Here is an 11,701-nt window from a genome sequence, read left to right on the forward strand (position 1 = left end):
ATTTAACTAGGCAAGTCAGATAATTAAGAACAAAAAAAAATGTCATACACTTTTACGATACAGCCCAGGTTTACTTTGTGTCTGTGTTATCTAGTGGAAACTAAGTGTGGGAGGAGCTGAATTGGCCTAAACTGACGCTTTTCGTCATGACGCAAAACGCAGGTCTGGGCTGACGTTAACGTTCAGTTGTCAGCACGTAACACATGTTGACGAGCAGATGGCGCCAGATCATAACAACGAATCAATCAATCAAACAACACATAAATTACATTTTCATTTTGGTCAATCTCATCTACTAGCGTCGAGCGACTTACATTAAACTGAGGTAGATAAAAGTTAAAACAACCACATATCACAGTCATTGCAATGCACACATTTCCTCTGCAAAAGCAGCTAATAAAAACGATTGACAAAAAAACCAAAAAAACATTCATACCCCTTGATTTATTCCACATTTTGTCACACTACAGCCTGAATTCAAAAAGGATATTGGTTCGAATCCAAGCTGTATCACTATCCAGCCGTGATTGGGCGTCCCATAGAGCGGAGCACAATTGGCCCAGCTTTGGCCGGGGTAGGCCGTCATTGTAAATAAGAATTTGTTCTTTAACTGACTTGCCTAGTTAAATAAATAAATCAATAAATGTACTAGTGGAGGCAGGTAAGATGCCTTGGATATATAAAAAATGGTCATTAGCTTATTGGGGTAGGATGAAAGTCTTTGAGGTTGACCTTCCTGCTGCAACTGTTCTAGATGACTGTTGGGAATATACTAGTAGACAAGGTAGTGGTTTTGGTTGGAAAGCTTGCTGATGAGCGTGGTATGGGAGAATTGGAGGTTGGCCCTACTGTGGTGGTAGGGGATGTTTCGGCATGGTTAGTCCCAGATCCTGTTGTTGATCTAACCTTGGTAGAGAAAAGGAAAGATTGGTCAGTAGTCCGTGATGTAGGGAAACTGGTTGGCAATTACATTGGTAGAAGGTTTCATGCATTTTTACCAAGATAGTGGGCGCAATGGAGCAGGCGTTTATGTTCCTGAATTTGATGTGCAGATATGTAGAACACTAACAGATGAACTGTCAGTATACTCAGTTGAACTGTTGGTTATAATAGTTGCCCTTCAGTGGGTAGAGGACGTACAACCTGTTAGAATTACAGTATGCTCAGATTCTCTGTCTGTATTGAATAGTTTATCATCTGGTAAATCTCATAGGAGTGGCCTACTATTGGAGCTATTCATGTTATTATGGAGAATTGAGAGACTGGGTGTAGTAATAAGATTCTGCTGGGTCCCAGCCCATTCATGTGTGGAAGGGAATGAAAATGTGGACCAGTTAGCCAAAAGAGCTAAGATTTATTTGATATTAATGTTCCACTGGGTAGAGGTGAGGCCAAATGTAGGATCAGAGCCATTTTGACAGATGTGTGGCAGAAGAGATGGGACTCTGAGCATTTATATGCCGTCCAAAGAAAGGTTAGTGGACCAAGTTTGGCTAGGGTTAGCAGTCGTTGTAAATAAGAATTTGTTCTTAACTGACTTGCCTGGTTAAATAAAGGTTAAATAAAAAATAAAAACAATTTAAACAATTGAAGCTACAGTTTGTGAGAGGCAGGCCAGGCAGAACTGCAGTATGTAGTAGGCCTATCTACCATCATCAGTTGTAGAATAGCCTGGGCCCTAAACAAGACTAATCTCATCCACCAGCGGGCACTCTTTCTACATGCGTTAACAGTTGAGCTGGGGATGAGGCTAAAACAACATGCTCTAGTAGTGAGATGATGCATGCATGTCCCTTCTCCCTCCCTGCCCCACATCTGAGGATCGTTAAAGTTTATTTAGGATCAGGTTTTGTGTGCCGTGTGTTCTCTCTGTGGCCTCTGCTGCCATGGTCTGATCTACGACGAGCTGAAACCAACAAAGAGAAAAACAGCATCAGTTTAGAGAAGTCTGAGCTAAGGTCCCGTCTCTCTTTTACTGGTCCATTGCTATGGGAGGCATGTTTACCAAGATAGAGCAGGTGATGCATGCCGTCACCATGGTGATGACATGACACAGAGGCCCAACGGGAGGAGGAGGGGAAGCAATCCAACCGAAACTCTTGGTCAACTCTCTCTCCCCCCGCCTCTCTCTCATTCACTTTCTCTCCTTATCTCTCTCGCTCTGTGTTTGCAGAGTGTGCTATGTATCTTCACACACTGACAGAACACATTCAGTCCCAGCCAAGATCTGTTCTATGTGCTCTATTTCTATGCTTCACATTTTGTTTGTGTGTCTTTTACTTTCGGTACTGAACACCAGCTTCAAACAGCTGAAACAACAATATGTTTGGTTATGGAAAATATATTCAACAGCGGTTTAGACGGTACAATGATTCCCTACACTATAATAGCTTATTTTGTCACATAAATGCCAAATCCTGACTCTGGCATCAGCATGATGCAACAGGAACAGATTTTCAATTTCTCAATAGCTGCTTCTTCTTGTTTTTAGTTGATAGGAGAGGAACCCGGTGTGGTCGTCTGCTGCAATAGCCCATCCTTGACCAGGACGATGAGTTGTGTGTTCCGTGATGCTGTTCTGCACACCACTGTTGTACTGCGCCATTATTTTCCTGTTTGTGGCCCGCCTTTTAGCTTGCACGATTCTTGCCATTGTCCTTCCACCTCTCATCAAGGAGCTGTTTTCACCCAGAAGGCAGCCGCTGACTGGATGTTTTTCTGTTGTCCTTCCACCTCTCATCAAGGAGCTGTTTTCACCCAGAAGGCTGCCGCTGACTGGATGTTTTTCTGTTGTCCTTCCACCTCTCATCAAGGAGCTGTTTTCACCCAGGCTCTGACTGGATGTTTTTCTGTTGTCCTTCCACCTCTCATCAAGGAGCTGTTTTCACCCAGAAGGCTGCCGCTGACTGGATGTTTTTCTGTTGTCCTTCCACCTCTCATCAAGGAGCTGTTTTCACCCAGAAGGCTGCCGCTGACTGGATGTTTTTCTGTTTGTCACACCATTCTCTGTCAACCCTAGACACTGTTGTGTGTGAAAAGCCCAGGATGCCGTCCGTTTCGGAGATACTGGAACCGGTGCGCCTGGCGCCGACGATCATACCACTCTCAAAGTCACTTAGGACACTTGTTTTGTCCATTCTAACGTTCAATCAAACAGCAACTGAATGCCTCGATGCCTGTCTGCCTGCTTTATATAGCAAGCCACGGCCACATGACTCACTCTCTGTAGGAGCGAGCCATTATTGTGAATGAGGTGGGGTACCTAATAAACTGAGAATACATGTGAACAGGAATAATAGTGACCCATAGCAGGATTAAGGGCCCTGTGGTCGAGGGCGGTGCATTTGCCATACCAGACGGTGATGCTCTCCATGGCGCAGATGTAAAAGTTTCTAGGGATCTTAGGTGCCATGACAAATGTGCTGGTGTGGGGGGACCATGTTAAGCTAAGAGAGGGTCACTCTCCACTGTCGATGTGGATGGGGGCGTGCACCCGCCCCTGTTTCCTGAAGTCCATGATCAACTCCTTGGTTTTGCTGACATTGTGGGAGAGGTTGTTGTTCTAGCACCACACTACCAGGTCTCTGACCTCCTCCCTGTAGGCTTTCTCATCATTGTTGGTGATCAGGCCGACCACCGTCGTTTCGTCAGCCAATTTGATGACTGAATTGGAGTCGTGGGTAAACAGGGAGTACAGGATGGGGCTAAGCCCCATGGGCCCCCCGTGTTGCGGGTCAGCGTGGCGGAGGTGTTGTTGCCTACTCTTACCACCTGCGATTGCCCCGTCTGGGAGTCTAGGATCCAGTTGCAGAGGGGGGTGTTCAGTCCCAGGGTCCTGAGTTGGTGACGAGCTTGGAGGGCACTATGGTGTTAAACGCTGAGCTGTTTTCGATGAACAGCATTTCACATAGGTATTCCTCTTTTCTAGGTGGGTGAGGGCAGAGTGGAATGTAATTGAGTTTGCGTTAGCAGTGGATCTGTTGGGGCGGTATGTAATTTGGATGATGGAGATGATGTGTGCCATGACTAGCCTTTTAAAGCACTTCATTATTACTGATGTGAGTGCTACAGGGCTGTAGTCATTGTGCCAGGATGTCTTAGTGTTTTTAGGAACAGGAATGATGGTAGTCAGCATGAAACATGTGGAGATTACAGAGTGACACCAGGAGAGGTTCAAAATGTCAGTGAAGATGCCTGCCAGCTTGTCTGCGCACACCCTGGAATACTATCTGGCCCAGTGGTCTTACGAGTGTTGACCTGTTTAAAAACCTTACGTCAGCCTTGAAGAGAGATATCAGGGGCCCTCATGCAGGGATCTTTGTTGTTTTTGTTGAAGCATGGATAAAAGGCATTGATTATGTCTGTCTCAAAAATAATAATTAGGCCTAGACAGGCCCACTGGGGTAAAGATCAACAAGCCCATCTGGCATCTGCACTATGACCAGTCCATTCCTGAAGAAGAATGTCTTCTTTCTCTTTAGAAAGGCAGGCAGAACACTTTACTGTCTTGTGAGGCTTTCAGTCAGTGTCCTCACAGTAGCCTTAGTGGATGTTCTTATACCTGTTCAGTTAGTCATTTAAGTTATGAGTGTCCTCACAGTACCCTTATAGTGCCCAGTTCTCTTGTCTTGTATGTCTTGGAATGTGATGTCTGTTGTCTGTATACCGTACTAAATGAGGAGGATGTAAGCTGACTATGCCTTCCATAATTGCCCTGAGGGCATAAGAGAGTTGTATTGAATTGAAATGAGTGTGCTGTGTGCACTAGCCTTAAGAAGTAACCGACTGTTGACAGTTGGGTACCGTGCTAGAAATACAGTAGCTATTCCAGCTCAGTGTTACTGTGGAGGTGGGATGGGACACTGTTACTGTGGAGGTGGGATAAGGCAATGTTACTGTGGAGGTGGGATGGGGCACTGTTACTGTGGAGGTGGGATGGGACACTGTTACTGTGGAGGTGGGATGGTACACTGTTACTGTGGAGGTGGAGGTGGGATGGTACACTGTTACTGTGGAGGTGGGATGGGGCACTGTTACTGTGGAGGTGGAGGTGGGATGGTACACTGTTACTGTGGAGGTGGGATGGGGCACTGTTACTGTGGAGGTGGGATGGGACACTGTTACTGTTACTGTGGAGGGCACTGCGTTAGTGTTACTGTGGAGGTGGGATGGGGCACTGTGTCACTGTTACTGTGGAGGTGGGATGGGGCACTGCGTCAGTCTGACTGTGGAGGTGGGATGGGACACTGTTGACATTTTCGTTGAAACTGTGGATCGGTTTTACAAAGATTAGGTAAAAACCAGGAGTAGATTAACAGTCATCTCGAAATCCCTTGTCCATAAAACCGTCCCTGATAGAGGGAGTCCCTGAGTTTTCTTTCAAACATCTGTTAACTTGTCCAATGGTACATCCAGGGTTGTGTGTGTGTGTGTGTCTGCCCCCTATCGCCACTGTGAAGGGAATAGGGTGCTATTTGGGACGTAGAGTTTGTAACACTGCTATGCCCTTCAACAACACCTGATGATCATCTCATATAGTCCAGATATTTACAGCCTGCTAGCGGAGTCTGTTGAGTTGTCAGGATCAGATAATCCAATGGGAGTTATCTCTCTCACGCAAACAACCAATATTTCCTCTATAAGGGTTAAAGCATCTTTAATAACCTGCTGTGGATGGGGATCCATGAGGATGATTAAATAGGTGTCCCTATCAGATGCCTGTTGGACTTTGCTCTCTGTTCTTCAGATGTTGCCGGCCAGCCATAATTCAGTGTCTCATCATTTACAATCACTCCATCTCTTCTTCCTCTTCCTGCTGTCCTCCTGTCATACCTCACTGTTAGTTCCCTGTATGTTGTCATACCTCACTGTTAGCTCCCTGTATATATAACAATAGAAATACAAAATGTTGGGGTTGGACAGACCAGAAAATCAGGATCGGGCTGACATGGTCTGTCTGTCCGTCTGTCCGCCTGTCTGAATGTCAGCCTCATATTCCAACTGTTTAAAGTCAGCTGCTTGAGGATTGTGATGACGAGAGCATTTGTATAATCCAATTTTTTAATATATTTTTTTAAATGTACACAAGCCAGTTTGAGGTTCCAGTAAAATTAAAGGTAATGAATGCAATGTGAAGGTACAGAGCATCTGTATGGAGTTTGAATTTGAAATGCATCGGTTGACATTAATTACAACAAGTGTGAATCCTTGTGTTTCTCTAGCACCAGTTGAGAGAGCAGAATCTCCCTTCCTGCCTCTTTAGGTGAGGCATGGGTGTGTTGCTTCCCTGGAGCAATGTTCCCATGGGAACAGTAGTGAGGACGGCTGCAGACATCAGGTAACTAGGACCAAGGAAACTCAAGATGTTACAATTTGATGATTAGAGTGGAGGGCAAGAAGTTTAGAGACCTCACTGTGTATGTGTGTATGTGTGTGTATGTGTTGTGTGTGTGTGTGTGTGTGTGTGTGTGTGTGTTTGTGTTTATATGTTTGTGTGTGTTTTTTTGTGTATGTGTGTATGTTTGTGTGTGTGTGTGTGTGTGTGTGTTTGTGTGTATATGTTTGTGTGTGTGTGTTTCTGTGTATGTTTGTGTGTGTATGTTTGTGTGTGCGTGTGTGTGCATGCAAGCTGACGTGACAGGTGGTGTATAGTGAGGGAGAACTGTGACACACTGGTCTGGACAGGAGTCCGTTGTAGTATTCGTGCAGAAAGGGGCTGAGCTTTGATTGGCTCTCTCAAATATATATTTTCTTTCCTGGGGGGTTAAGACTTGACATTGTTTGGATTTGAAAATCCAATAGCTGTACTGGTAGGGGGCAGCGCTCGGGGCTGTGTGTGGTTGTACATGTAGGTGTTTTAGTGAGAAAGACAGAGTAGAACCAATCAGTAAAAAAATCACAATATGCTTGGGTGGGTGTTAGGACTGATAATGTTTACTTAGAATATTGATTCTATTCGTGCTTCTACACCTGCATTGCTTGCTGTTTGGGGTTTTAGGCTGGGTTTCTGTACAGCACTTTGAGATATCAGCTGATGTACGAAGGGCTATATAAATACATTTGATTTGATTTGATTTGAGTTCTGACACACTGGGTGCTAGGGTGGGTTGAGGTGAGATAGAGTAAGCCCATCTTTGTTTAGGAGATTAGAAATGTCATGTTCAATGATGAAGTGAGCTCTCTGCTCTGCCTTGTTTGAATTGACATCGTTATAACCAAGGCTTTATGGTGTCCTTATTGACCAGTCTAGGGCCTTTAGGAAATGTGACAGAGGAGGTTATAGTTTAATGAATTGTATGGCCCAAATAATGGACATTGATAAGAACACCCCAGCAGCTTTGAAAAATTCCCAGAAATTACATTCTCAGAAATGTGTTGTACTCATAGGTTGCACTCGTACATTCATCACTCGGTCGTGTCATGCCACTCTTAAGAACGTTCTCATCCATCACTCGGTCGTGTCATGCCACTCTTATGAACGTTCTCATCCATCACTCGGTCGTGTCATGCCACTCTTAAGAACGTTCTCATCCATCACTCGGTCGTGTCATGCCACTCTTATGAACGTTCTCATCCATCACTCGGTCGTGTCATGCCACTCTTATGAACGTTCTCATCCATCACTCGGTCGTGTCATGCCATTCTTAAGAACGTTCTCATCCATCACTCGGTCGTGTCATGCCACTCTTATGAACGTTCTCATCCATCACTCGGTCGTGTCATGCCACTCTTATGAACGTTCTCATCCATCACTCGGTCGTGTCATGCCATTCTTATGAACGTTCTCATCCATCACTCGGTCGTGTCATGCCACTCTTATGAACGTTCTCATCCATCCCTCGGTCGTGTCATGCCACTCTTATGAACGTTCTCATCCATCACTCGGTCGTGTCATGCCATTCTTATGAACGTTCTCATCCATCACTCGGTCGTGTCATGCCACTCTTATGAACGTTCTCATCCATCCCTCGGTCGTGTCATGCCACTCTTATGAACGTTCTCATCCATCACTCGGTCGTGTCATGCCACTCTTATGAACGTTCTCATCCATCACTCGGTCGTGTCATGCCACTCTTATGAACGTTCTCATCCATCACTCGGTCGTGTCATGCCACTCTTATGAACGTTCTCGAGCCGCTCTCTAACGTCGACGCAATAGTGGTGCCCAAAAGTCGTGATAAAACCCAGTCATTTTGGACAGACACTAACGACTGTTTAGTCTAAATGACACTGTAGTGCCTGGAAATACAATGACATTGCTAAAGCATTTGTATTAATTATTTTCCAGCGTTAATGCAATTTTTTTTTTAAATTCTATGTTGAAGGAAATGATTGAAAAAATGTCAACGTATGTTTTCATGTAGTATAAGCACTCGGAAGCCGACCTTCGTTGGCATTAGCATTCTCATAGACTTTGACTGGGTGGGTTAGCTAGTTAGCATATTAGACTGTATCTAATAATGGTCGTTATCCATACAGGCTGTAGGACTATCCCTTTTCAATCAAAGATCAATGCTTAAAATGGCAATGTTGTTAGAAACAGAAGATCAATGACAAAAGACAGATACGGTGGCAACATCTTTATGTAAACATTAGGATATTTGCTATCTGTGGTGCTACAAAGCTAACTAGCTAACCCTCCCAGTCAAAGTCTGAGAATGCCAATGCTAGCTAATACTAGCTTCCAAGTGCTTATACTTTAATTTAATTTAATGAACATATCTTTCAAATTCTGTACATGTTATTTAGTAGTTTTGACCAATGTAATTCATATTAACAATGTTTTGCTTATTTGTGAATGGGCCTGAAGTAGGAAAACAAAAGCAACAAATTAGATACGCCCCCTTATTTTTTAAATGTAATCTTTATTTAACCTTTGTTGCCAGGCGTCATAAGGTGAATACCATATTCATACCCTATTCATGAATCAGCGAGTGTGTGCTATGTGTTCTGTGTGGAATGACACTCATATAATCTCATAAAACCCACATCAAGAGACTGACCCAGAAAACTTTCCAAGGGCATTTAGTCTGCCTAGTGTTTCTGTTTATATTCTTATTCCATCCCTTTACTTAGAGTTGTGTGTATTAGATAGTACATATTCTTATTCCATCCCTTTACTTAGAGTTGTGTGTATTAGATAGTTGTTGTGGAATTGTTAGATTACTTGTTAGATATTACTGCACTGTCGGAAAATAGAAGCACAAGCATTTCGCTACACTCACAATAACACCTGCTAACTATGTGTATGTGACCAATAAAATGTGATTTGATTTGATAGCACTAGAATCAAATCAAATGTTATTGGCCACATACACATATTTTGCAGATGTTATTGTGAGTGTAGCGAAATGCTTGTGTTCCCAGCTCCAACATCGCAGTACAATTCACAACAACAATACACACAAACCTAAAAGTAAAATAATGGAATTAAGAAATGTATAAATATTAGAACAAGCAATGCACCACCCTCTGGAGAGCCCTGCGGTTGTGTGCGGTGCAGTTGCCGTACCAGGCAGTGATACAGTCCGACAGGATGCACTCAATTGTGCATGTGTACCCTTTTCCCTGTATAAGATTGTTGTGGAGAGCTCTATGTCAGTCATATGGGAAGACAAACTAGGGCTGTGCACAAAATGGCACCCTTTTCCCTGTATAGTGTACGACTTTAGTTGAGCACCATGGGCTGGGTTTCCTATAAGCATCTTTCATCCATTTAGTTTCAGTGGAATGAAGATGATCTCAGTGCTAAACCCAGCCCAGGTCAAAAGGAGTGCACTACAGGTAACTGACAAAATAAAGGAGACACTTGAGTTAATGAGGGATACAAAGAACATTGAAAGTATTTGCTTCCACACAGGTGTGGTTCCTGAGATAATTCATCAATTAACATCCCATCATGCTTAGGGTCATGTATAAAATGCCCAGTGGCTTATTACTCAAAGGAGTATAGGGGGTTTAAAGGGTGTGTGTGTGTATGTGTGTGTGTGTGTGTGTGTGTGTGTGTGTGTGTGTGTGTGTGTGTGTGCTGTGTGTGTGTGCTTGTGTGTGTCAGTCACCAGGTCTCAACCCAATTGAACACTAATGGGAGAAATTGGGTTGGTGCATGAAATTGCATTTTCCACCACCATCAACAAAACATCAAATGATGGGATATCTCATTTTATGTATTTGAGTCTTTTAGCTCTCATCCAGAGCTACTTACAGTCCATTCATCTTCAGATAGCTAGGTGGGATAACAACATATCAAAGTCATAGTAAGTACATTTCTCCTCAATAAAGATGTTATCAGCCAAAGTGCTATTTGGAAAAGAGCGGGAGCTGACTTCCCGTAGGGGCGGGACGTCCAGGAGACCGGAGCTGGCAGAACTGAGTGCTTGGGTTGGGATGTAGGGTTTGAGCATAGTCTGAAGGTGGGGAGGGGCAGTTCGTCTTACTGCTCCATTCGGTAAGCACTATGGTCTTGTAGTGGATGTGAGCTATGACTAGAAGCCAGTGGAGTGTGCGGAGGAGTGGGGTGACATGGGAGAACTTGGGAAGGTTGAACACCAGACGGGCTGCGGCGTTCTGACTGAGTTACAGGGGTTCGATGGCACAAGCGGGGAGCCCAGCCAACAGTAGTCCAGACGGGAGATGACAAGTGCCTGGATTAGGACCATTGCTGCTTCCTGTGTGAGGAAAAGTCATACTTTACGGATGTTGTAGAGTATGAACCTGCACGAGGGAGTCACTGCTTTGATGTTTGTAGAGAATGACATGATCACGCCAAGTTTCTTTGCACTCTGGAAGTGGAAGAGTGGTACTGCATTCCTGCAATAGAAATCCAGACACTTGTAGAATCAATGCCAAGGCAGCTTTTCTGACGGCTTAATAGCGCCCAACGCCCTACGAAGACACTTTATGTTGGTCTTTCCTTTATTTTGGCAGTTAACCTGTATACAAGGGATGGGGTGTCATTTCAGATGCAACCCAACTCATTTTCCCTCTCACCGTAACATTATCATATCAGTGTTTTCAATTGTGTTAATATGTTAATTTGGGACATGTTTATTCAGGTGTTGTGCCATCAGCAGTACCAGGGGAAGTTCTACTGACAAATAATCATAGAAACACAATACAGATACTCTGAACAAGCAGTATCACTTCCCCATAGTGTTAGTAGAGAGAGAAACATGCAGAAGACACATTTCAGTTGTAGAACTGTAATGTGTCTTCCACATTATATATATATTTTTATTTATTTATTTAACCTTTATTTAACTAGGCAAGTCAGTTAAGAACAAATTCTTATTTTCAATGACGGCCAAGGAACGGTGGGTTAACTGCCTTGTTCAGGGGCAGAATGACGGATTTTTTACCTTGTCAGCTCGGGGATTCAATCTAGCAACCTTTACCATTACTAGTCCAACGCTCCTACCCACAAGGCTACCTGCCTGTGAAGGAATAAGACTATGTAGAGACTAATTATAGACACTTCTACCAGGAAGAGGTAAAGCTAGAGGTTGGAGGTATTTACCATGAAGGGAAAAAACTGCAAAATGACAACAGGGAATACATTTTCACATTTATTGAAGCATAGTAAAGGACAGCTGAATATGCAGAGACAAGCAGACCATTGTAAAACACGACATCATTCAAGCATTGTTGTCTTAACATATACGTATATAAAGACAATAAAGACAATAAAGACAAGATACACATT

General features: G+C 43.7%; 1 protein-coding gene across 1 annotated transcript in view; it reads right to left on the bottom strand.

Moving 5' to 3' along the window:
• The window catches only part of LOC112231423, a gene marked incomplete in the record, with an annotated part of 690,592 nt that overhangs the window by 46,360 nt on the left and 632,531 nt on the right, over positions 1-11,701 (bottom strand).

This window comes from Oncorhynchus tshawytscha, linkage group LG33 (assembly GCF_018296145.1).
Source record: "Oncorhynchus tshawytscha isolate Ot180627B linkage group LG33, Otsh_v2.0, whole genome shotgun sequence".
NCBI classification, from domain to species: domain Eukaryota; kingdom Metazoa; phylum Chordata; class Actinopteri; order Salmoniformes; family Salmonidae; genus Oncorhynchus; species Oncorhynchus tshawytscha.